Source organism: Mus caroli, unplaced genomic scaffold (genome assembly GCF_978045245.1).
Source record: "Mus caroli unplaced genomic scaffold, Mus_caroli_1 scaffold_15, whole genome shotgun sequence".
In the NCBI taxonomy this organism is placed as follows: Eukaryota; Metazoa; Chordata; class Mammalia; order Rodentia; family Muridae; genus Mus; species Mus caroli.
Genome location: NW_028227270.1, coordinates 15,137,284 through 15,165,253, shown reverse-complemented (window position 1 = coordinate 15,165,253; position 27,970 = coordinate 15,137,284).

The following is a 27,970-nucleotide window of genomic DNA, read 5'->3' as shown; positions in this document are numbered from 1 at the left end:
CTGGACCTTTCTATTCAGTGTCATCTCCAACATCATCATGGACTGAGCCAGAACAAACCCTCAACAAGCCTCCCCAGGAAATCCGTAAACACAATAAAATCTGGGAAGTCATGCCTCAGACCTCTGGCAGACTGAAGCAGGGAAGCTCAATTCACTTTCCAGGGAGAACTGCACAGAAGACAGCTCTCAAAGGAGTTGTTTGACTCACTTAAGCCATACAGTACAGCTCATAAAATATGCAGCTTGAATTAACAACTGTTTCATTAGTCATTGCCCAACCCCCCCCCCCCCTTTAAAACCTTAAAACGAAACAGATGACATCTTGGGAACTCATGATTTCCAGAGTTTCCCATGGATTTGCTGATCCTTCTGGCCCAGCCATTAATCACCCCGCTGTCAGTTAAGAAGGGAGTTTGAATTTTAATTCTTCTGAAAAAATATATTTCAACCATCGAAATTACCTCAGCAACTTACTCCCCAGCTTTAGAAGCTCTTAGTAAATTGCAGTTCAGATTCCTGTCATCTGTTTCACAAGCTGGCTCTATAGTTTATCATTACAAACTATTCTAAAGCATGGTACTTAAAAAAAAAAAAGCCCTTTCTGTTCATCAAGTGAAGAGAGAATTTTCCTTGTAAATGGTCCCCAAATCAGAGTATATCAATTTGTTACTAATTTTTATATATTTGCAGTTCTGTCCCAATGTGTTGAATGTGTCAGAACCAGCACTCCAAAACAAAAAACTAACATTTGCATTATTGGAATTGTCATGTGCAGTCATGTGCAGTTTCTCTCACCTTGACCAATTTTAATATACCAACATACATCATGGAGTTAAGAAGCAAGGCAGGGTACACAATTCTCTCTCTCTCTCTCTCTCTCTCTCCTCTCTCTCCTTCTTGCTTGCTTGCTTACTTTTGTTTGTTTATAGCCAGCAGGCTCTAGCACAGTTATTCATTATCAAACATCACAATTTTTCCAGCCCATTTCCTCATTCAGTTTGAATACATACATCAGCATACAACATATGTTCTAGGTGACTATAAAACCAGTCAACTTAAATATTTACCAGTAGAAACCACCAAGTTTGCAGCAAAGTGCTAATATTCCTGCTATTTTTCATCATAATTAGAAAGGCAGTCGGGCTGTTTAGTCTCTCCCCATGGATGACGACCCTAATTGATTATCTATTACCAAATGGTCAGCCCTAGAAACATACCTGCAGGAGACACTGAACACACTCAACATGTTGTACTCATGTGTTTATTCATTTCTATGTGTATTAACAACAATGGCTAAAGAAAAGGAGGCTATGAATTTGGTAAGGGGGACTGTTTGGAAAGTACAAGCGGGAAGAGAAGGCATGGGAAATGATCTAATTTTAGTTTAATTAAAATTTAAATCTAATGCCACTTTTTATTGCTGAATACTCAGGACAACAGATACAAATCAGCTCTTCCTCCAAAATTAACCATAATAACCCTCTCTGCTGGACACTGACCAATGGGATCAGCAGCCCACCACCCCATGAAGAAGGCTAAGTTGGCATCTAATGTCTTTGTGGCTGCATTGTAACATTCCTCCTGATGATAAAACCCTTTTCCACAGGCATTCACTACCTACTACATGTGTTGGCAAGGAAGTCCTTTCAGCCTGAGGCACTCTTGCTCTAGAACCTTCCTGCGTTGTCTTCAGTCTTTCCTACTTACGTCAAAAACCCATGCTTATCATTTGATTTATCTTCTAACATGAAGACCATCATCCACTTGATGAAGGAATCCACAGCTTTTTCTCCATTGATTGCTACTATGGAAACTCACCAAATGGGCTAAGTGTATCAGCTCAAAGGAACATAACTCCTAACTTCTAACACCTGTAACTTTATTTAGAAATAAATCTTTACAGATGGACTTAAAATGAGGTCATTAAAGAGGACATGCATGGAATACTTTGTGTCCTTATAAAAACATGAAATATGAGAAAAAACAAAACAAAAAAACAAATCTAGCTATAAAAAGAAAAGCAAAAAAAAAAGAAAAAGTCAGCCATCTATAGGCCAAAGAGAGAAAATTGAAACCAATCCTTCACTCAGTGCCTTAGGAGCAAACTTTGCCCACACCTTGATTTCAGACTTCCTAACTTCCAAAAATGTAGGGCATCACATTTGCATTTGTTAACATAGTCCACTTATAGTTCCTTGTTATAGTTCTGTATGATAATAAAATCACTATCAGAGAACAACCCATAATGAACATTTTACTTGTATCAAGTATGGAAAAATCAAATATTTTTTTAACTTTATAGTATTTTTTCATTGTAATAACAATTTCGATCTCAACATTTATGTTTTGAGATTCTTTCCTAGTAACAGGAAAAACTAGAGTTATGGCTAGTCTTTTAATTTTCTTAATAATACTTATATAAGGATGAAGCACATTTGAACAAAGCTGGTCACAGATATTAATACAGAAAGGGGACTTAAATGCTAAAATATTGATATGACTTATTTATATAAAAATCATTAACTTGCTAAGGTAGCTTAACAACTCTTAATAAACAGGACTTATTTTCCAATGAAGAGATCTCACCCTAACCTCCTCCACTAAAGAAGGAAATGTCTGAAAGAGAGAACAAGTTGGTATGGAAGGTATTCAGGGGTAGAAAGAGCCTGGAATCCTTTGACTGAACTATCATAGTCAGCCACAAACTCTTGTCTACCTAATATGTAAATTTCCAAGTTTGGTTCATGGGTCTATTTTCCGATTCCTGGGGGATTTAACCATGTCCTAATGGAAACTTCCTTGGAGCTCCTAATGGAAACGACTCCTTCCAGAAACTTCTACCCACCATTTCTCCACTCAGGCTCATCACCACGTCTCCCTTGGTCGTAAGGAATATGTTCAGGATCCCCTGGACTTGCATCTGATGGCTAGCACATTGACATTCAGCCTCTCAAAACTATACTTTTTCATTCCTGTACAAGTTCTAAGTCACAGCATTTTGAAGCAACTGGGGAGGGGGGATTTAATTTTTGTTAGAATAACCTTTTGTGAAACCTTCAATTCCATAGTCATTGGCTTCTGCTCCTGTATGTGCTGAGTACATTCAGTTTACTGCTTCACAAATAGCCACTTCTCCATTCACCAAGGGCAAGATGATTTATGTAGAGTGAGTTGTAATAAACACGGTTTCATTTATCTTCTATCATTGCTCTAACTCCTAGAGGGAGTTGATTCAAATGCCAAACAAAAAGAGAAAATAAATTAATCACACCATGAACCAGTGAGTCACAATTGTTTATAAAGTTTGGTGGTTCAAACTGGGACACAAGACTTGCTGGGGATGTGGGCCTGAAGAGATCATGGGAGAAAACAGCTGAATATGAACATCTTGGAGTTGAAAATAATTGTGCTGGTGGTAGTCAAGGTAGCGACTGTCACCTACAGGATGTGTGACTATCAAGGTGTTGCCTTCCCATAGGCACCTATCTGGAGCCCTCTCATGTTCGTCCCTAAGAATGCACCACCACAAAGAGAATAGAAAGTACAACATTTCATGGTAGTTAGAAAGATGGTTTTAAAATATTTCTCAAATATTCCTTCTCTTTTCATCTCTACTTTGTGTCTTCTAGGGAGAGCTTCCCAAACCCTCTACTGAGTAATTTCAGAAGCTTCTACCTGTTTCTCCCACTAAGATGCCCACCCACACTTCCTGTACCCAGTGATCATGAGGACTTCTGGGAAACAGGAAACACCCCTCTTCCCAACTGTATGATACTCCTGAATAAGGTACAGGCTGAATTCCTCTAATCTATGCAGCAGTAAGAGTACCTGTGTTTCCGTGACATACTGGAGAACCTAAGGGAAACAGGAAATTGTCTTATCTTGAAATCTTATTTGGTGAGCCTCTTTCCTTATAGATCCATTCATTTGCAAGGATTAACAGGGCAGGGAGGAAGGAAGGAAGGAAGGAAGGAAGGAAGGAAGGAAGGAAGGAAGGAAGGAAGGAAGGGGAAGGGGAAGGGAAGGGGGAGGGGGAGGGAGGGAGGGAAGAAGAGAGGAAGGCAGGAAGAAAGGAAGGAAGGAAGGAAGGAAGGAAGGAAGGAAAGAAGGAAGGAAGGAAGGAAGGAAGGAAGGAAGGAAGGAAGGAAGGAAGGAAGGAAGGAAGGAAGGAAGTCATGAGGTCATAAGTCCATATTGGACTGCTTCTGAGTACTGAAACATGAGGCTAGTCAAACTCAGTGAAGACTGTGTAGCTGACACCAAATTCAAACCTCAGAGTCACTCTGATCATAAACTGCATTGTGAATCTGAATTAACCTTTCTTTTTTAATAATGAAACAGATGCAGCATGCCTTTGTGCTGATGCTTCATCTGACTTTGGGTTTCAGTGAACAATGACACATTTTCATACTGACAGATTTTCTGACTCAGGAATACACAGATTCCATCACCTCATGTGGAGTTAAGACAAGTATTTCCACAATTCTTGGGGTCACACAAGGATGGGACTAAAGCTTCTAGACAGAAGATATTGGGTCTGGAAAGTGAGAAATAATACAAAAGTGTGAACTGTAGAATTTTAGAGAAATTCTAGTCACTATCTTTCCTTTTAGGAACATCTACAAAACCCAGAGTGTATGGACATACCTGTCATTTGCCTCAGAAGGTTATAGAAACTTAGATGCTCCAGGCATCTTCAATGGAGAGGAGGCTCTTACTCATGCTTATGAAAGCAGCCACTGGTCAGGGAAGGACCAAGATTATCCAGACAGCCTTAGGGCAATTTAGTAAACAGATGTTCCTAGCTTTCTTTCACTTAAAAACTTTCAGAATATAAGAAAGAAAATCAGAGACTTTTTCTTTAATAACAGCCCCCTTTTTCTATTCTCAGTTACTCTCACATTAACAGATACACACAGTATGTTGGGGCTCTTAGATAAGAATCCATGTACCATGAAGCACAGGTCACCAAAAAGGAAGAAGAAACTTGGGAACCCTGCTCCTCTTATCTGTAATAAAAAAAAAAAGTAAGCAGATCTCAGCCTTTTCTGACTACAGCTACTTCTTTGATCCTGCAGGCTTTGTGTCTACCTTTAAGGGTTACTTCTTTCCTAGTCTTCAAAGATATATATGTCATAGCTATGCCTGACTCTTCCAATCCATTCAAGGATGTTGAAAACTGCCCTCTTGACTCTACTTGTGTTCTGCCTGAGTTTCAGCCAGTATGTTGGCTGTTTTTTTCTTTGGAAACACAGAGCTCTTCTTCTGTTCAGAGGTAGTGTGTACAAGGATGTCCAACCTGATTCCTTCTCTCAAGGTCACTGAGGAGGCTTCCATATCCAAGCTAAATAGTCTGAAATGGCCTGTGGTGATATTTCTCACAACCTCTACAGCCAAGCAAATCCCCACCATCCTTACCTGTATTTGAGCATCTACTTTTATTTTGACCCTAATAAGAGACTGCTCTTTGCTTCTGTTTTTATTTCTCCCTCAGTGTTGTTCCCATGGATAATGACTTCCTCATCCAAGTTAATTCTAACAAACACCTTAATTTACAAAGAGCTATAAATACAATTCCATCACTGGGAGTAGAGATGATATCTGAAGAGAGATGCCTTGGTGAGAATTGGTGTTCTGACCTTCACTGGACGCCTCCAAAACCCCAAAGGCAGTTAATTGCCTTTGGCAGATTAGCTACAAAACTTGTTTCCTGAGATCAAGAACTCAAGACTGTTCTGAGTTATTCCAACTAAAACTGGAGGTGCAGATAACAACTAATAAAGCTAAATTCATGCATTTTTGAGAAGGAAATTTTCAATCACTCTCTCAGTGCTTTGGAAAACCCATGAATAAATAACTAAGTTAATGCAAATAGTTCAAACCTCAGAGATGAGTCTCTAAGAGGATGTCCTTTTTGTAAACTAGCCTACATCTGGAAGTAACTCTCCTGGCTGTCAGTAATCTGACAGAATTGGTGAGCAGGAATGATCTTGGTTCAGTCGGTAATCTGCACACATAATTGATGACAGCCTCCACAAAGATACCAACACCACAACCTGGTGCCATGATGTTCTCAAGGCAATTTGTATCATAATGGCTCATTTACAAACATGTACAAGCAAGCTTGTGTTGCATTAAATGGAATCACTTCTTCACATTCTTAGGATGTGGCATAGCCTTTTAGAGATCAATACTCAGTCTAAAGCCAATGGATTATTCATTGTTTTCCCTGCTGCTGAACAGGACCGGCTCCCAACAGGGTCCTCAGCAAAGTTGGGTTAGAGAGAAAGGATCTGCCCAGCACAGCCAGGCAGCTGGAGGATTTTCTAGGTACTAAAGATAACAGGAGGTTAGATAGCTACGATAAACAAGAACCAGAGTCATGACAGCTCTGGATCAGGTCAGAAGGAAGCTGACTCGTGAACATCAACTCTAGTTCATTTTCATTTACAGAGTGTTTTCTTTATAAACCAAATTCTAGGAGCCATGTCTTCTACAACAGCAGAAGTGTAGCAGGCCGAGAGGATAGCAGAAACCGAAGGAGCATGTTGAATGTGATGTGCCCTGGCTTTTTCTGCTAAGAAACCGGGGGCAGCAGGAGGCCATGTTGCATCAATAAGCAATTCTAGGGAAAAATACGTCTTAGACCTCTGTACTTCAATGGCTTCCTATGTGGAGAACAGGATTTTATGGTTTCCAGCAGTATACTACATTGACAAAAGATAGCATGGGGTCCTGAAAAGGAGATAGTCTCCATGGCCTGACCTTGGCTCATTAAAAGTGATGATCTGACCCTACAGGACTTGGTCCTAGGCCCTTCAGTGTGTCTCCAGTTACAAGGATGAGATTCAAAATTTTGAAGGGGTGCCATATAACATTTCCAAACACAAAAAAAATTCTATTCTTTTGTAAACATCCATATAGTCCATATAGCAACTTAGAGATTCATAGGAGTTTGAGAAAAAGAGACATGAATACAAAGAACAGTGCATCCATGTGCTCTTAACTCAACAGAGATCTTATGCATGAAGAGAACTGGCTCCTTACAGTACACTCAGATTGTGAATGTGTCCATATTTAATAAGGTAACTCAAATGCCAATATTCTAGCCATTCATCCACATGCAAGGTTTTATTTACAATATCTTTGTTGATTTTTCTTAGATATTTATTTTTATAAGTTCGCATTCTTGATTACATTTTCTGAATCCCATACTCTTGAGTTTGGTAACTGCAGCTCAGATACCCACATGTTTAAACATATCAATCATTGATGACTGTGTGGATCTACTTTGAAACACATAAGCACTATAAATGCTGTTTTCAGTACTCAGTGGAGAGAGGAAACATCTCAAAACATTGATATTTATACAAGTAAATACTTATGTCTACTTTAACAATAACTGCCTAATAGATCAAACTAGCAATGTGAATGCAATTGTACCTTGATTGGGTGAGAATCCTCTGTGGATATGGTGTGTAGTAATAACTCATATCCCCAGTTCTGTTCATAATAAAGAAGGTAAACACCTAATTACTCATTATTAACTCAAAATCTTGCTGAGCAAAAATTTTAACTTTTGCCTTTTGTTAGTAGTAAAAGATACTAACATCATTCACAACTATCAGATAATAACAATAAGAGGATGAATTTCTGCCCATTTCTGAACCTCACTGCTAAGACTCTGTGCTCCAGGTGTTACCTGGTGGAAACTTGAATCTCCATCGAAAATTACTAGCAGATAATGGGCATAAAACTACTTGGCCCAGAACCCAGCAGACACTATATAATCCCTTTTCATCTCCCCTCCAACCTTATTAGCTTACCTGATTGTTATTACGTCTTATTCCCTTAAGCATTCACACTTGAAATAAAACACAAACAAGCTGTAGTCACCTCAAAATATGTATAAATAAGCAGAGCCAACTCTTCTACTCTTTTCAGTGTCCAGCATCTATACAACCCAGGACAAAGGTTCCCCCTTCAGAGTACTATAAATCCTCTGCACAGAATGATAGCCCTTTCACGTCAGGAACCCCTCTTCCAGGATACCCAAGGCTCTAGGTATCACTTGCAGAAGAGAACCATTTCCTCCTGAGCATAATCAAGTTCAGTGTCATATACATATCCACATACATATACATGTACATGAAACTTGGTTATTATAAAGAAGAGGAAAATTTTATACCCTAAAAATCTCAAATTTATAATCCTATTTCTTCTTTTTTCTAATACTTCACATTCTCATTTTTACAACAAATGATCAATCATAAACCAACATCCACATTTAGCTTTACCACATATTACTTCTCATTATGTTTCTATGCATAAGCCTCGTCCACTGTCTTATACAATTAAAAGATCCTGAACACTAAATTACATTGCTCTACTAACAACTCCGTAAAAGAAATATGGCCTCTGAGTATTCTAATGGTCTCCGCTATGGTTTGTAGTTTTCATGTAGAGATCTCGTACTCAACAAATAACAAGTATCAAGTAAAAAGATGAATGAAGAACGATTTAGAGTATGAGCTCTGCGTTGCAACACTGTGCCCTTCACTGCTTCATTGGGAACGGAAGACTGTGGGAACTAGGGTCTAGTTCCTAGGCAGAACCACACCTCAGCACTCCTCAGCCTCTATTCTGATGCAGTGACATTCAGTCAAATTACATACACCTTGAGGCGGGTACCCTGACTGCTGGCCATGGCTGCCTGCTGTGGCACAGCAGTGTTGTATCTATCAAGCTCGACCACTGATAGATAAAGGACATGCCAGTGGTGACAACCGTAAACGCTCACAATGACTGTTCTTCCTGACAATACTGATGCAGGGCTTGGAAGGTTTTCAAGCTGTGTTCTGCCAAGGCAGAGGTTTCCTTTAATCTATTTTGTCTGAATCAAAAGCTCAGCGCTCTTTCACTACAACCACCTTCTCTCATATAACAATAGAGACGCTATTCAAGAAGTTCTGTAAGAGAGCTTTGTAAATAAATCAGTATGTGCAAAACATGTTTTCTGATATGTTTAAAATATGTTCCTGGGACTCCCAACTATAATGCCAAACAAAATGCAGATATATTATCATATCATCTTGAGTTTTTCCAGTTTACTTCCTTTTTTATCCACTAAATATTATCTTTTGCTCCTGGTTCCTGGACTCATATTCCATTTTGACATCAAAATTTGTATCCTCTTTGTGTGGTCTAAAACTTAAATAGAATAAGTGGAATTTTTTGTTAACACTTTGTTTTTGGTTGGTTGGTTGGTTGGTTGTGGGATTTGATGAGGCAACTTATCCCACTTTATTTTAGGACAGAAAAACAGCCACAATATGTAAGCCTTTACTGTATAAAGTTAGCTGAATCCATAAACAAACATTCTCAACTCTCAATTCTAGATAAGTTGCTGATCTTTTCAGTGGGGAAAACCTTGAGAAGAGTAAAATTTTTAAGGTCAGTTCACAAATTTTCAAAGCAAATGTCTAAAAACATTCAAGATAATTGCTAACACAAAATAGCTAACGTGCTTAGGATAGTCTCTCATTGTGACTCCTGGTATATGGGAAGTCTTCTCCTTTGCATTAAAAAGAAAAGAAACTCAAGGTGTTTAGAAAGCAAGGAGATTCTCCAATGAAAACAACAATAAAAATGAATGGTCAAATGTGAGAGAAGAAAGAAAAAATACAGATTGAAGGAGTAGAAAGAGAAAAGACACTGTAAATAGATTTATAAACAAAGGTATCTTTTAAAGTCTCTAAACTTTTGTCTTTAAAATTACTCATCAGGTTTTCCACATATGCTGCTGTACAGTGAGTTTTGTAGCAGCAGTGTATGGAAAGAACATCCTTAGTTTTCATAAAAAGCATCTCAGTAGTCACCTTGTGATCCTAACTTCTTTTGTATTGGACTACGCTGGTTTTCAGTGTAGCTTTTTGCTTTATGGACTCTTTTAAGGGTTCGTCATAACGCATACTGAGGGATAAGGGCACTCATGTTTAGCTGTCACACATATTCATTCACCTGGAGAAGAAAGATATGTTGTTTTTGACAAGGTGAAGATGCCTGCTCAATATCTTGCTGAAATGTATTTACCTATTAGGATGAGTTCATTTCTACCATGCCATTTTGATTGGAAGCATAAAATCTAAATTAGCCAACTCCAGTCTAGCTAGCAATGACATGTGATAAAAGTAGCATTGAACTCAGCTCTATCACCCTGCTTGGAGAATTCACTTAAGACCCCAAATTTGCAAATCAATAGAAACTGTATATGCAGGCAAAAAAGGAAAGTCTCTGTTACAAGTCTACTACCCTGTTTGTGCACATTTGTAGTGAGCACAAGCTTTAGTTAACAACCAGCCATCTGCTGTGCAACCTAAAACCAAATTGACTCCATACAGCTTCCTGATAGAAGAGATTTTTATAAATGTTTCTGTAGGCTTTTTTTAAAGAAAACTATTTTTCAAAAAAACACAACTGGAAGATGAAAATTACCAGTTTACAACGCTCCTTCAAAGCACATGTGTTCACTTCATAGGAGTTCACAACACAATTAACTTTTATTATCTGTAGTCACTTCAGGACATTGAAACTTGAAGGATCCATTGGTATGGAAGATATGAGTAGCAAGCAGTTCAGAAATAGTTGGTAGAAATGACTTCTATGTCCCACAGTCCACAACCCTATCTCCATAGATCTGTAAGAACACCATCTTTGCAGGATCAAAAGCAAACCACTGTAAGAGATAAATGAACTCTCTTACTCCATATAGAACATGACTCCTATTCTAAGCCAAGCCAAATACCCCTATACTTATTTAGTATAAAATGAAACCCAGGGCCTCTCACACTTCTTTACCAGACTCCTGCCCAGAGTGATACAATCATGGCATCTGCAACCCAGAATTTTGTCACCATGAGGTCATATTTCAACATATTTCTTCACAAACAAAGCCAAGCCACATTATTTATACTACTGTATAAAGAAGTTCTAATTAGATGTCCATTTTCATTCAACTTCTTGTAAAACTCACATATAAATGGGCAGATTATTTGGGTTGTTTTCCCGGGATTCTAGCTACTAAAATGAACTTTGAATAAGAAGATGATCTAGTAAAACCATTAAGAATGGTTTTTCAAAACTAAATAGACAATAACTAGAGAAATAACTTAACACATATATGTCATTTTCGTATCAAAGATTTATGTTATTTGAGGAATCATAAACAATTACCTTGAAGTTCTTATAGAAATTTGAATTTTCCACACCAATTATATTACTAAAAATGAAACTCATCAAATATTTTCATTAAACACAGTCTCTTTAGTTCAGTTAATATAAACAGAAAAAAAAAACACAGTAGTATGATGACTTTCCAACCACTACAGTTACTTTAAAGCCTATATTATAATCCCTTTAATTCTCTCTCTACTGCAAAAAAGGGGAACTTCAGGGATCCTTTCTGACTTATACTTGTGAATTTAATTTATATATTTTAGCTTTTAAATTCATAAATACCTCTACTTTAAAAGATTACAAATCTCTTATACTAACTTGTTTACTTATTAGGTAAGCTAAATAAACAATACTATGTTTTCTTTTGAGTATAAACCTAATTCATTTTGACTTGGGAGAAAACATATTTTATGACTGTGTTTATTCTTCATTCTAAGCATGTCTATGATACTGAATGTACTCAGGACTTCCAGATAGATACTTTTCCATACATGTAGTCTCCCATATTGCTATTTCTTCTGAATTGGGCATGATCATCTTCTTCTTGATTCAGAACAGCTATGACAAACCACAAGAGTTATTTATAAGACTGGATCCATTGACAACTTCTCCTGAAAGGCTAGATGATGCTAACCCCGCCCCAGTAATAAATAAGCACTTGAGAATTACTGTGAGAAGGGGACTCTTTGGTATAGCCATTGATAAGTTGGCCTTGTAATAAACTCTATCACATATATAGCTAGGTATTTCTAGAATCATCTTTGAGGATGATCATTGTACTTTCTGTTTAGGGATATTCTCCTTAGAAAAATTTATGCCATGCCTTGATTGCTATACATATCATCCATCTGTACAAGTTCCAACACGCCCTGTATAGAAAACTATGAATGTTAGGCAACTAATAAATGCTAGTACTAAATGACTAAGTGCCAAGGCAAAAGTCCTAAAAGATGAGGTTGACCTGTAATAGAGGGAATATTTCCATTTGCTTCTCTGTCAAACAAAAAGCAACTTAAGGGGGAAAGATTTTATGCTGCTTACAAATTACACTTCCCTGGCCAAGGAAACAAAGGCAGGAGGCACTCAAGGGAGGGACCTGGAGGCAGGAACTGAAGCAGAGAACATAAGAAAATGCTATTCACTCACTTGTCACCATGGCTTACTTAGTCAACTTTTTTACACTACCCAGGACCACCTCTCCAGAGGTGCCACCAACCACAGTGGGCTGGACCCTCCTGCATCAACAATTAATGAAGAAAATTATCCACAGGGATGCTCACAGTCCAACCTGATGGAGGCAGTTCTTCATCTGAAGTTCCCCTTTCCAGGTAACTCTAGCATGTGTCAAGTTGGCAAAATCTAGTAAGAGATGGGAAGAGATTTAGAGATGGAAGAAAATAGTTCAGAATGTGTGGCAAACCAAGAAGACAATCTTTATCTGGGCTTAAAGGGCAGATATTAACTCTCTTTAGTTTCTTAGATAGGAAAAGAATCCTAACTATGGTAAACTTGGCTTTCTATTGAATTTTACCATTTTCCCTAAGTTGGCCTTTAGCAGTCATTGCCTGGCCATAGGCATTTCTAGGTTAGTAAATAATTTATAACATCCAACTAAACACTCCTTAAGTAATGGTCTCACTTGTAAGTTGTCTCCTAAAACCCATGGAACAAGAGTTAAGTGGATTGTGTAATGCCACTTCAGGACTATATAGGATGCTTTCTCTTAGAAGAATGCACCAAAATTCCCTGGATTTTCAATTCAGGGACAGGTTGTGTCATAAGCACAACTAAGACTTTGAATGTGATTCTAGCCCTAAGAGAAATTACAGTGACATATTCTGGCTGACTAATAGCAAATTTTTGTACTCCTAGTCACTCTGACTAATGTTTTTCTAGGCTCTAAGTGACTAGCTGACATTGCCTCTTCTAACTGACACTCTTTAAGCCATGCACTAAAGTAGCATTCTTATTGGGAAATATTGTGATGCTCCATTTTACAGAAGTACTAGTTATTCAATTTCTATTACTCACTTCAACAGTCCATGTTAGGAGAGCAGAATAAATGGTTATTAGCATGCCTACCACATGAGAGCTGGATGAAGCATGAGCATTTGAAATCCCAGCACTTGGAGGCAGAAATAGGCAGAGCCTTGAAGCTCATTGGCAACAAGCTTAACAAAACTGGCAAGCTCCAGGTTCAAAGAGAATTTCTTCTCAAAAGTGTAAGTGGAAAGCAACTGAAAAAGACATACAATATCGGCCTTTACCATTTCTTCCCCCCCCACACACACACAGAGAGAGAGAGAGAGAGAGAGAGAGAGAGAGAGAGAGAGAGAGAGAGATGAAAATATTTACAAACTATGCACCCAGAGAAAAGAAGGAAGAAGAAAAATGAAAGAGGAGGAGGAAGAGATGATGGTGGTGATGATGATGATGATTTAAAAGTCCATGTTTGACTATTTGGCAGATATAATTCGAAGGCAGACCCAAAACCCAGTCCTGATAACCTGAGGAACTGAAAGTCATAGAGATAAATCCCATTACACAGAGCTCCATTGTCTCCACTGTAAATTCAGCTGTAACTGTCATGGGAAGAAGATTGATTGCCCAAGTCTCTGTAGGAAGAATAGAATCAAACAAGAAGTGTGCGATATTAGAAGCACATTCTTTTCTGAGTCATGCCTGCTGACATTACACCTCATGTCACAGTCTGACCTGTGATTCTAAACCTTCTCTATCACTTACTAGTTCATCAACAGAACTAATTTCCTCCCTGTAAATTCATAGCCTACTCTACTCAAACACTGTCTTCTCTACAACCCACTGGAGTAAATTTTTTACCTAATTCCCCCACTGCATGAAATGTCGGGTTTTAGGATACATCCCTGACAAGCAATATCCATCCTGTTTAACCATAACTTCCAGGAAGTCTTTTTTTTTTCTAGAATTCTGAGAATCATTAACAGAGCAAGTCCACATGCCATGATTGTTTCCATGCACTGAAGCATAGAGGCTGCACGTAATCCTTCTAAGTGTCAGGGGAAGCATCTTAGGATTGGATACCAGCAGAAGAATGGACTAAGAGAGTACAACCAGAAGCAGTAGTATGCTCAATTGCAAAGACTTGATGAAGATAATCATAGGAGAAGTAGTTTTGAGAGATACAGAAAACAATAGAGAGGAAGAATGTGAAGCTGACCGTTTCCCCCAGAGAAATATGAAATTGAACATAGAGAGATGCTTATATATCCAGAGATTCACTAAGGGAATTACCTTACCTAATTATAAGATCCATGAAGTCACAGAATACATACAGACTGGAGGACTATGGATGCTGGTATCATATGATCCATATTCCAGCCCTGAGAACCAAGCCCGCACTGGTATAAGTTCCAGAGTCCCAAGGCCAACGAACTGAGATCTCCAAGGATGAGGGATGAAGATGGGCAGAAGGATCTTAAAGGAGGGAGTTTCGCCTGCTCTGATTTATTGTGTTATGTGTTTCCTCCAGAGATTGGGTCCTTTCCACCCACATTGATGAGGGCAGATCTTTAGATTACCTATTCCTCTACTAATCATGTCTAAAATGTTATCATAAACTCACTCAAAAATTGTACTAGGTGCCTGTAAATCAGTTAGCCTAATCAAATTGGCAAGTAATTAACCAGCACAAAGTATAAGGGGAAACACTAAAAAAAGAATGGCATGTTTGTGTCATTAATTATTTTTAAGTTAATTGAAAGATGCAACCCACCAAGACACTGAACACAAATAGAATGTAACCAAAGAGCCCATTGCACTAGACACCATCAGAGCCAGGATTTTAATCCAGATCCTACTGAGTCTTAACATGCTTCATTTTTATAACATAGTTCTACCTGAAAGTAGGATGAGAAGTTGTTTATTTCTTAAATCTGTGTTTGGGAAGTTTGTCCTGAGTCAATTGACCAGTATCTTGTTTCATTATTCATATTCATCCAACAGTCATCTACAGAGACCTTCTTACATGCAGAAGCTGTACTAGTTAGCTAGCACATCAAAGATATTTGAAACGTTCTGCTGAAAGAATGAAAATGCTCTTGGCTGCCTCCTAGTCCTCTTCATAGAGCTTTAGGGGCCTTCTGTCTCTTTCATCCACCCTGTCTTAGGCATGGCAATTTTCCTATATTAACACACAGTCTTTTAATATTCTTGGCCGTATCTTACTCACCATACTTCTGACTGGTTCTTTGGTAAGCCTTTTAAACCATACATATCTCACTTTAATATGCTTTAGTCCCAACTCTCTTGCAATCCTTATATTTATTTCAACTTCTGGTTTCTTGCTTGCTCCATTGCCTTGAGGACACTGTGGGAAACACTTTAATTTTCAAGTGTTATCCTCAACTGATTTTTCCCCAGAAAGTGTGTGGAGGCTGGGATTTTATTTACAGTTGTCTTTTGGAAAGAATGTCTCTACCAAACCTACTTATGTACCCTTGGGATAATTTTGAAAGTGGTTTGGGTTACCCATTTCTTCTATATGGTCAAATTTTTCAAAATGCTACAGATGAGGCTGTGGGCACTGGAAGCCCTAATGGAGAGCACTGAGGACAGTTTGCATCCTAATTTAAATGCATGTTGAAATTCATCAACTGATATAGTCAATAATTAAATAACAGAATATGCATATGTATGTATATAGACATATATAATTCATGTCTTTTGCACTTGGTGCTGGGCTAGCAATACACAAAAAATATCTGATTTTTCTTCTCCATAAATAGTGATATAGTAGTAAAGCATTTATCAAAAAGTGCACTAGTTGTTTAGCTGGCAAGTTTTCTTGCTGCACCTTTTAAGACAACAGCCATGACCTAATAAAGGTGCCTTAACTTGCTTTGCCAGCATTGTTAGCAGTTTTGTTGATGACTGGAACTGTTGGTTGTGTGAAAGAAGCTTCTCTTTCCACACTTCAGAGTAATTTCTATGTTTTCAGTTACACGCCATCTGACTAGCATGGACTACTGCATCATCCCACGGTTCCCCACCAGGAACATGAGTTGTTTCCTTCTGCATTGTATCCACAGTGTCCATTACACGCCAACTAGTTACTTATCTGCTTCCATTATTAAATTGGCTGTCACCGTATCATAGTGCTTATATGCAAGGAACTTGAATTTTCCTTAATTAGAAATATACTCCTACAGTATAAGAGTATAGGCTCTAAAATATCCTGCAAAGAAGTCAGGGATGCCTACATGATTTCAGGCATCCACTGCAGTCCTTGGAACATCCCTCATGGCTAAGGTAGAACCTCTCTCTATTTATTATTTTAAGCTATAAGATTCAGAATTTTGTATATTTCAAATTATACCTGGAGATTTGCTCATGTATGACTGTTTCCAACCACAAGACCTCATTCCAGTGCTTCAGTCTAATGCTTAAATAAATGCCAGGGCTCATTAAGCATTTGCAAAGTGTCATTTCCCAGGTTAAACATACTGAATTTAATCCTTTTAATAATCCCTAACTGTGCATATAATCACTTAGAAGGTGAGGCTATTGGCCTTAGGGACAATGCTGCTTTTACAGAAAGGCAGATGTTGTAGATGGTTCTGGAAAGATCTGAGTAAATGATGATGATGTTCATGTAGAGAGAAAGGCTTGTCCTTATTATGAATTCTCAAAGAAATTAGCCCAATTACACATTATTGTTAGGTTCTGGGACTTGTGGGATATTGTAGTTTGAACTATGAACTCCAGAAAAATATGTAGAATTTATAATTCCAGTGCCTGTGGGTATGAGATTCTGGTATAAAAGATATTTATAGAAAAAATAGATAATGTCAGATAGTAGTAGGGCAGCTCTAAAATCCAGTATGGCGGGAGTTCTCATTTAAGTAGAGAACACACAAGATGAATTCATAGAGGAACTACCTAGGGTGCTTAGAGCATAGAGGAGATGTGGAGATGTGGTAAACAATCCTATGGAAAAGTATAGGCAGAGATTGAGGGTTACTGCCACAAAATAAGATAGTTGGGAGTAGCTATCATGACCAAGAGCAAGATGAGGTGATTAGAGTCTTTCACAGAACCCCAGAGACCACACACCATCGGGAATCTTTGACTGTTCAGAATTGTAGCTGGCAAAACTATATGACAGTTTACTATCATTTTAGTCTTGTGGTAATTTGTGGGGGGATGATGAGACAGGGTTTCTCTGTGTAGCCCTGGCTGTCCTGGAACTTACTCTGTAGACCAGGCTGGCCTTGAACTCAGAAATCCTTCTGCCTCTGCCTCCCAAGTGCTGGGAATAAGGCGTGCGCCGCCGCCACCACCCGGCTCTTGTGCTAATTTTTATAACAATCTGAAACACTAATTTTGATATGGAAGTGTAAGTTTAGACTTTGAGTAAATGGTGAAAGTAGGATTCAATCCAAGGAGATGAATGCCAAAGGCCTATACTATAAAGTTTCACAATCCAGTATCTCCATTTTATTTTAATATATGTATTAGTAATGTTATAATACCTAATACCACAATTATATGTATTAACATATGAGTTAAATCTTCTATTGCACAGGTGGGGAAACTGGATCTCAGAAAAGTAAGCAACTTGATGGCTAATGACTGCAGCAGCATTTACATCAACATCAAGTCATTTCTACATGCTTTTTAGTGAGCCCACATTCACTAACAATGCCCAGCACGGATACATTTAGAGTAAGACTATTTCATCTTAGGGTTTAATGCTCTGCTCACTTCCAAATTATTGGCATGTATTATGTTCCCTAGAGTAGACTTGAGAACCGAATTTAAGGGTAGTTTTGAACTTGAGATTTCTACAAGGCAACACACTAATGAATTCTGTCTCCTTAGCAATGCATAGCTACAGGGTTGAAGCCCGGGGCCTTTGTTCCACAGAACTATGACCACTGCAAACATGGCCATTTTACTTTTAAGAATTCCTTAGACATGGTAGCCGGTGGCCCCAAGAACCAAAGGAAATTTGTCATTTCTAGTGGTAGCTAGGGAAAGTTGGCTCCCCTCAGTTGTCCCACAGAGTGCAATGAATACAAGTTTAGAATAGGTTCCAGCAAAGGCCAAAAATGAAAGCATGGAAAATTATATTATCATCCAATGAATACAAATAAAACACACACACACACTACTTCTTTTTTCTTTTTTTTTTATTAGATATTTTCTTTATTTACATTTCAAATGCTATTCCGAAAGTCCCCTATACCCTCCCCCCGCCCTGCTCCCCTACCCACCCACTCCCACTTCTTAGCCCTGGTGTTCCCCGGTACTGGGAGCATATAAAGTTTGCATTACCAAGGGGCCTCTATTCCCAATGATGTCCAACTAGGTCATCTTCTGCTACATATGCAGCTAGAGACACGAGCTCTGGGAGTTCATAGGTGGAGCAACAATATGAACACACACTACTTCTTTAGAGGTATTGCTATTTTACTGTTCAGTGGAGCCATTTAACATTGGTTGGTGGGATTTTCAGTAGTATATCACTAAAAGTTTACAGTATGCTGAAGTCAGGCTCCTCAGACTGGTTTTTCTGCTATGGCAAAGGAAACACTAATTCGCTAATGCTAGGAAATTGGATGAGTAAAACTTAGCAATGCCCAGTTCAGGTCATCTGAGGCTCAGCCAACTTGCAAAGAAGAATGAATGTTTATATTTGTGTGCTAGAAATATTTTTGGCTTGATAAAATACAATGTGATTATACCAGCCGGTAGATGCAATCCAGAATTACACACACACACACACACACACACACACACACATATATATATGTATATATATATATATGTATATGTATATATATATAGTGTTTTTCTTTAGAAATCTAGACTTTAATTTTACAAAAGATAGCTTTTTGCTTTTTAAAACAATTCTTTTGTTTCTTATTTCTTAATAACAATGGGCAGCTGAGTCTTTCTCTATATACTGCATGTTTTTATTTTACCTTGTCTTCATTTCCTGAAAGGTGATGGATCCTCTATAAGCACGAAATTAATCCAGGCCACAAGCAGTTGTGAAATTCCAGGATACCTGTCACCCTGCACTGTCACTTTTATTATAGAAGAAGCCCCACTAAACTAGGGCCCCAGTCCTGGATATATCAGTCTCTAATGCCACCAAGAATTTTCTACAAAATGCTATGAATCTTTTAGTGGCTTATGAGTTTTGAAGTTTCTAAAAGATATTATTATATATAAGTTTATATACTTCAGAACTGATTTTTATTTATTAAAAGTCATTACTTTTCATGTATTAACTTTATATTAAATAGTTATTAAATTACTGAAAAAATACAACTAGTTATCTCATACAATATTCATTCATGCAATAACCATAAAACAATGCCAGCTAATGCAGTTGTACATGTTTGTCATCTCAGCACAAGAGGCTAAAGCAATAGGATTATGCAACAAGTTTTCTTTCACCCTGAGTAACATAATAAAACCTTGTCTTAAAATAAATAACTACATAAAATACTCTGACATATGTTATATCTAAGGAAACCTTTGTATTAATGACTTTCACCTGTGTGCTTAGAACCTAGCCAATCCAACATTAGCCCAAAACTGTCTCTCTAAGGAAGCTAAAATATTTAGGTTATTCCTTAAGAGTCTGTCCTTCAGATAAACTTTGAGTCGTATATAATACAAATTTGGGGGCTGGAGAGATGGTTGAGCAAGTCGCCTTGTTACCACATAAGCATGAAGACCTAAGTTCAATCCCAAACACCCATGTACAAAGCCATGAATGGTGGATTATTATTTAAGACCTTAGAAGGGAAATTAAACGTGATTCATGAGAACAGAACTCACTGGCTACTCTGCAGGTTTCTGTGGGAGACCATGCCTCAAAAAACATAAAACATGGTGGACAGTTTCAGAGGAATGACATTCAAGGCTTACCTCTGGATTCCTCTCTCCTCCTCCTCCTCCTCCTCCTCCTCCTCCTCCTCCTCCTCCTTCTTCTTCTTCTTCTTCTTCTTCTTCTTCTTCTTCTTCTCTCTCTCTCTCTCTCTCTCTCTCTCTCTCTCTCTCTCTCTCTCTCTCTCTCTCTCTCTCTTGCTCACACACATGCACACACACACACTCATGTACCCATAAACACATGCATGTATAAAAACACAAATACCAGTTATTAAGTCAGCTATTCTAAGTTCTCATGGTTTTTCATCCCTTTTTTCTCTCAAAATTTGAACAGTCAGTAAATAAGTGCTAGTAGTGATTTCAGTGGTAAATTTGTGGAGTTAAAAAGCATACTTTCATCCATTGTACAACACAGTTAAGTACCAAGAACAGAAGAGAGTACTTGAGGAGGAGAGTCAGAATTCATCCATTGTGGCGTATTCTCTCTAGAAACACTTAACAAATGACTCATAAAGAAGCTACCGAGTCTTCACACTAATTCAAAACGGGTAGAGAGGTTGTGGTTTTGAGTAATATAACAAAACAGGTACAACAAACCCCACCTCTTACAACAAATTCCACCTCATCTGTTTCTATGTCAGACTATCCTGGCATTGTGAATTGTGTGTAAATGTGCCCAACAAAACAATGCCTTTATTCTCTTTTTTGACATTGCATTTCCATTTTCTTATTCAGTGTGTGTGTGTGTGTGTGTGTGTGTGTGTGTGAGAGAGAGAGAGAGAGAGAGAGAGAGAGAGAGAGAGAGAGAGAGAGAGAAATGTATATAGTATACACACATGAGTATGTGAATGCAGGTTGCAGTGTACATGTGCATGGAAGCCAGTGGATATCAGGTGTCCATCATTATTCTCTACTTTCTTCCGTTAAAACAAGGCCTCTTACTGAACATGGAACTACAGTTGCAGCCTGCAAACTTTAGCAGTCCCCCAACTCTCCGTTTTCTACAGCACTTGGGTTACCAGACTACATGGCCACCCTTATCTTTTTACATGAGTGCTGAGGATTTGAAGTCACATCCTCATACGTGAGCAATAGTCATTCTTACCCACTGACTTATCGCTCGAGCCTCCATTTCTCTTTTTTTTTACATTCATTCATCTTATTTAATCTTTCTTTTCCTTTTTACACTTCAGACTTCATTCCCCTCCCAGTCCACTCTCTGTTCCACATCCCACAACTCCTCTCGGCACCCCTGTCTCCATGAGGATGTCCCTACATTTAGTTTAGACCCCTAAACTCCCTGGGTCCTTCTGTATCTTGAGGGTTAGGTGCATCCTCTTTGACCAAACCCAGACCCAGCAGTCCTTTGCTGTATATGTACTGGGGGTCTCACATCAGGTGGTGCATGGTACCTGGCTGGTGGTCCAACATCTGAGAGATCCTGAGGTTCCAGGTTAAGTGAGACTGCTGGTCTCCCAACATGGTTTCCCTTCTCCTCAGCTTCTTCCAGCTTTGCCCTGATTGAACCACAGAGGGCAGCAGCTTCGGTCCTCTTCTGGTATATCTGAAGGCAGCTACAGCGTACTCATACACATAAAATAAATAAATCTTTTAAAAAAATGAATCTCCTACCTACAGTACCTTAAAATAAAAGTTGACAACGTGTATATATAGTATGTTGCATCAAAATAAAATTATTCTTAAAGTATTCATGCTACAGGTGTCACCAAAATACAGCTCCTATGTCCCTAAGAACCTGAGAACAATATGATAAATACATAAGGAATGTTGAAGAACTGCATTCTGCTCTTGGGCAAAGTGTACTGTATAATTCTTCCTTCTGTACCCTGGGCATTCAGTAGTTCAATAACTTTCATGGTAAAACTGGCCCACAGATGGGAGGATCAAGGCACTCAGCCTAGAGTAGTGAAAAGGTACTTCTAAAGGCACCTTCATTTTGCTCATGACTGGATCTGACTGGCTGCAAGAGCTAGGAAATGTTACCTTACATCAGAAGAGGCCTGAAGTGTTTCTTGACACTCAAGATGTAGGCACTCTTGGTATGTGGATGTTCCCACAACCCTCATGAACAGTCTTAGCTTAAAGTAGGTTCCCAAAAGGAAAGGCCATGTCTCAGCAGAGCTAAGATTCCTGTGGTCCATGTGGTTTGTCACCCTCAAGCACTACAAACAACTGGACAGAATAAACACTGAAGACTCCTGAGTTCTACAAAGATTTTCTTGAATTCCCTTTTTCCTTTCTTCTCCTCCTCCTAACTCTCCACCCTGTCACACCACACACACACACACACACACACACACACACACACACACACACACATGACAGGAAATTCCCAGAAGTGGAGGTTTCTCTGGCTCAACTCAAAACATAGCTCCAACACCTGCACTCCAGGAATTGTGATTCAGTGAGATTTGAGAACCCAGGAAGCTGAATTTTAAATATTAATCCAAGTGATTCTGGGATAGTCTGTAAACCACATTTCCAGTGAAAAAGAGGTAGAATTTTTAAAGGACTTATTAGATGAGATAATTACAAAAAAAATTTTAGTGGTATCTTTTATGTAACTAATTCATGCAATCAAATAATCAATTAGAAGGGATTTTCAGAGAAAGACAATTTTTGAAAATAAAATGAGCGAGCCAATCACACTTAGAGAACACAACTTAGTCTATAATACTATACCAGGTAGCTCTTAAATATGGATCTGTGTGACTCAAGATGACCTGACACAGCCATGTTCTCACATACAGAAGAAAGAATTTAGCAATAAAAGAAGGAAACTGAACTGATAAACTATAGCATAAAGTAGGTTTCCAAAAGGTAGGGTGCAGGTAGCAGAAGAAGAAAAGGATGAAGAGAACATTATTGCTGTGGTTAAATAAAGATTTTATTTTTCTCCAAACTCAATGCAAAAAAATAAAATAAAATAAAATAAAATAAAATAAAATAAAATAAAAGGGAGACTTTCTCTAAACCTTCATCCCCTCCCTTTTCTTCTTTTCTCTACCCTAGTAAAACAGTGTCTGAAACCTGAATCTGAAGAGAAAAATCATAGCTCCCAGGCACCTAAAAAATAACCTCCATTATTGCTCCACTGCTCTCTGCTCAACGCTCTCAGAACAGCTACTCTTTAACTGTGCAACAGGCCACTTGTCTCCTTGGGGGGGAAATGCACATTTACTTGTCCTTCAAAGAGACGAACAAAACAGGCCCAGCAGAGCTGAGCATGGCATTCTGTTCAACTTCACTGTTGTGTATTCTTGGCCCACCTTAACATGAACATGCTGGGTCAGGCTTCATACATAAGGGGAAGACTTGACCCTCCTGGGCACCAAATTCATGGTGTCTGCTGTTACCTGATGTCTAGCAATTCAGCCACTTAACACCAACAAAGTATGGGAGACTACTTTTAACCTGCATCTAAAATAAGAAACTGTTGAGACAAAATAAAGCAATACTTTGGGCTAATTATATGTATTTCATTTGCTATGTCTATAACAAAATTCATGCACAGCTGGTGAGTGAGTTGTCTTCTGGTACAAAAATCTCCTCACAGGCACATTCACAAGTGCCTACATCTTTGCTAGCTTCAAGAACACAAAGAACGAACACACAAAAGCTCTTCTGAGTCTCCTCCTCCTGCTGTTATTTTGGTTGTACGGAGATCACTGACTGTCTTCTGTATTCAGATCCTGTCTCTTTTCAATTCCACATCAGCCAGTGCCAGGCCACACTGTGCCTTAGATGTGGGCTAATACATGCACAGCAATAATTGCTGCCTCAGCCCACAATTATTCAGAGATCAGACTTCAAAGACAGGTTTCTCAGTAGGGAAAGCACAGGTTCACACAAATCTTTGTAGCCTGCTTGCCTGCTTTTGCAGATAGGTCTGCTGCATGCCAGTCAAGAATCTGGGTTTCAATCAAAGGGAATATTTCCTCCTCAGCCTTCGGAGGACTTTCAGTCACTGACATTACTCTTGAAAGAAAAGCATAACTTTTGGGCTGAACACTGCTTGAAAAATAGCTGTCTTAAAGGATGGACCATCTAGAGACTGCCATATCCAGGGATCCATCCCATAATCAGCCTCCAAACGCTGACACCATTGCATACACTAGCAAGATTTTGCTGAAAGGACCCAGATACAGCTGTCTCTTGTGAGACTATGCTGGGGCCTAGCAAATACAGAAGTGGATGCTCACAGTCAGCTATTGGATGGATCACAGGGCCCCCAATGGAGGAGCTAGAGAAAATACCCAAGGAGCTAAAGGGAACTGCAACCCTATATGTGGAACAATAATATGAAATAACCAGTTCCCCGGAGTTCTTGTCTCTAGCTGCATTTGTATCAAAAGATGGCCTAGTCAGCCATCACTGGAAAGAGAGGCCCATTTGTCATGCAAACTTTATATGCCCCAGTACAGGGGAACACCAGGGCCAAAAAGTGGGAATGGGTGGGTAGGGGAGTGGGGGGGAGAGTATAGGGGACTTTTGGGATAGCATTGGAAATGTAATTGAGGAAAATATGTAATAAAAAATATATAAAAAAATAAAGACATTGTAATCCACAAAAAAAGAAAGAAAAATAGCTGTCTTGTATTCTGAAGTCACTTAACATTGTTACTGCATCTAAAGTTTCCATGTACTCATCCTAGTGTCCATATTAGGTGGTGATGTTTATTAATTCTTTTCCTGACATTTTACTATAATTATTACTTGGGTCCAGAACAGCAATAGAACTTGAGGCTAAATTTTGCAAGCAAAGACTTCAGGGAGATGAATTTCAGGAGGTAGAAACAGCCATTATGGAACAAAAGGGCAACTGATCCAATGGTATGTTCTCAGGCCAGTCCCAGCTATGTGCAACAAGGATTCTACCTCTCTTGAGGCTTCTGAGGATCTATGCTAGTTTTTGTTCTTACCAATGGGTTCAGACTTTGATCTGGAAAAGATTCTGAGAGTAGGCGCTTAGAAGTCATTAGGATCACAGTACCAATGTGGCTGACGGTGACAGTGACAAAACCGATTCTACTGGTTGATGACTGTGCTGGTGCAATGCAACATCCCCTCCTGTTTACTCTGCATCTAGCATTTTACACAGCATTTTACACACGTATTATCATTTCTTGCTTACATGGATTAAATTAAGTTGTTAGTTAGACTCAGTCAATGGGCACTCTGGTATTTGAAATATATATACAAGGGTGTTTTAGGAATCAGGAGACCAAGCAAAGAAGACTGTCTTACACACTGTGAGAAGGCATCATTCTATCAGCTAAATGCTCAATAGAATACAAAACCGGAATAGGAGAGAACTCCCCATCTGACTTTTGTGCAGGTATCCCAAGCACTTCTAGCTTTCAGATTCAACTCCAACAACAACAAAGACAACAACATAAAAGAAAACATCATCTCCTCTTAAGTCTTGAACCTGCTATCTTCTAGATTGTAACTGATTTGTCCTTGCTATACAACTTGCCAATACTAACTGCTGATGGTGGAACTTCTTAGAATCATAATTATGTGAACCAATTCTGGTGTGTGTGTGTGTGTGTGTGTGTGTGTGTGTGTGTGTGTGTGTGTGTGTGTGTGAAATTCTATTGGTTCCATTTCTCCAGTGGCTCTTTACTAAGAGTCTTTATCCCATCCCTTTGAATCGTGTGTGTGTGTGTATGTGTGTATGTATATATACATGTATGTGTGTGTATTCATGCATACCATATAAAAATATATATTTATATCAGGTTAATACATTTTAAACTTAAGAAAGCTTAGACATAGAAATGTTAGGAAACCTAAAAAATGCAGATAGACAAACCTGTCCATGTGACTCTAAAACTACTTCTAATAAGTGATGTAAATCATTTTGTTACATTTTTCATGCAGTACTATCACATTTGTTTTAATAGAGGTAGAGTGGGGGGTCAAAGGAATTTGTTCATTTAAAAATTATTTAATAAGTATTTGATAATTTATTTTAACATTTAGTAAGTTTTAGAATAAAATTAATAAGACCCCTTACCAAAAGACTCTCTAAGAATCCTTATTTTACTTTGCATTGTAATTTCTAGAGAGATTATTTCTGAATCTATTAGTGAGAAATAATTTAGTTTTATAAAACTCTTTAAGGGTAGTATCTATTCATATTTTATACCAAAATGTTTTAGACTAAAATAGAGATGAACTAGACAATTATTGTTCTTGAATAGTATTTGTTTGTTGGCAATAATTAGAAATAATATCATTCTATTATTCTCATAGATGAGTGTATTACTCAACTATCATGGGAGATGCTTTCTCCTTCGGTGGACAGGAACAAAATACAGAGACCCAGGACTGGATAATATGCCAAGACCATGGAACACTAAGTCCTAAATGTAATGTCTTCATCAAGTCTGTCTGCTCAGAACTCAAGGAACCCTTCAGAAAAAGAGGCAGAACGAGTTTAAGAGCCAGCAGGGATGGGGGACACCAAGGAAGTAATGCGTAAATAGGCTGACACATGTGTGCACTCACAGAGACTGGTCTGCACAAGCTTAAAACACATAGGGTTCCAGGACTGAAAGAAGTAGGCGTGAGCCTCCAGTCTCAACTCAGAAGCTATCTCCGATTGATAGTGGCTCACAAAAGAAAAATTAGTTTTCTCCAATAGAATTGTATTGAGTACACAAGTCACTCTTACAGCAGGCCCCACACCCAGCAGTGTATTCCCAACCTAAATCAAACACAGAGGTGTTTTACTTCAGGGGGTTCTTTCTCTCGCAGTTTGTCAGAATTTGTTTGTTTGTTTGTTTACAAGTCTTTGGTGTATTCATTTTGGTCTCCAGTTTGGGGTCCTTACAGAACTTCTGGGTACGTGAATGTGTGTGTCTGCATTTATATGTATTTCTTGTCTTTTTTTCTTTGGAGCTTTTGCTTCTATTTGTTTATTTATTTGTTTTTCTATTCCAGTTTGGTGTGGGGCTTTTTGTTTTATCTCATCTATTTTTTTTCTGATGTCTATTTTTCTAATGAGAAAAGAATAGAAAGGGTGTGAATTAGTATAGAAGCAGAGGGGTGGAGCAGTCGTAAGAGGGTTTAGAGGGATAACCATAAAAAGTTGTATGGAAATTTTATTTTCAGTAAAAGAAAAAAATAGGGGGGGGGGGTGCTTCTATTGAGTGTGGCTGTACATACCGTCAATCCCAGCACTGGAGAGACAAGTTCTAAGTCAATCTGTACTACATAGTGAGACTGTAAAAAAATTACTATAAAAATAACTATTACACTTACAAACTAAATACTAATTTAAATATTTAGCATAGTTAATGATGGAACCACTGAGTGATTTCCATCTTGAAGCAGTCTCTTCTTCTTTCCTTTTTCAAGAAAAGGTTTCATTACATATTGCTGGTTGTTCTGGAATTCACTACATAGACCAGTCTGGCCTCAAACCCTTGGCTCTGCCTACCTCTGTCTCTTGACTGTTGAGATTACAGGTGTGCATAGCCCTAGTGACTTTTCTTCCTGGCACAGGCATAAAGATTTGTAAGATGAGAACTTTCTAATATAGTGTAGGAGAGAGTTGTCTATAATAGTGAACCTCTTACCTTTATATTGTGTCAAAACTGGTTAATTTGTTTAAGTAAATAACTTTTAAAATAACAGTGCAGTTTTTACTTATTGCATTCAGTTTTAAAATATAAAGCATTTCAACAAATCATGTCTGTAATGAATATTTGTTTTTTAATTAAATAACCCAGGACAAAAGAAAAAGAACAAAAAGAGGAGGAGGAAAATGAGGAGGAAGAGGAAGAGGAAGATCCATCCAGTTGAAAAAGGGGAAATA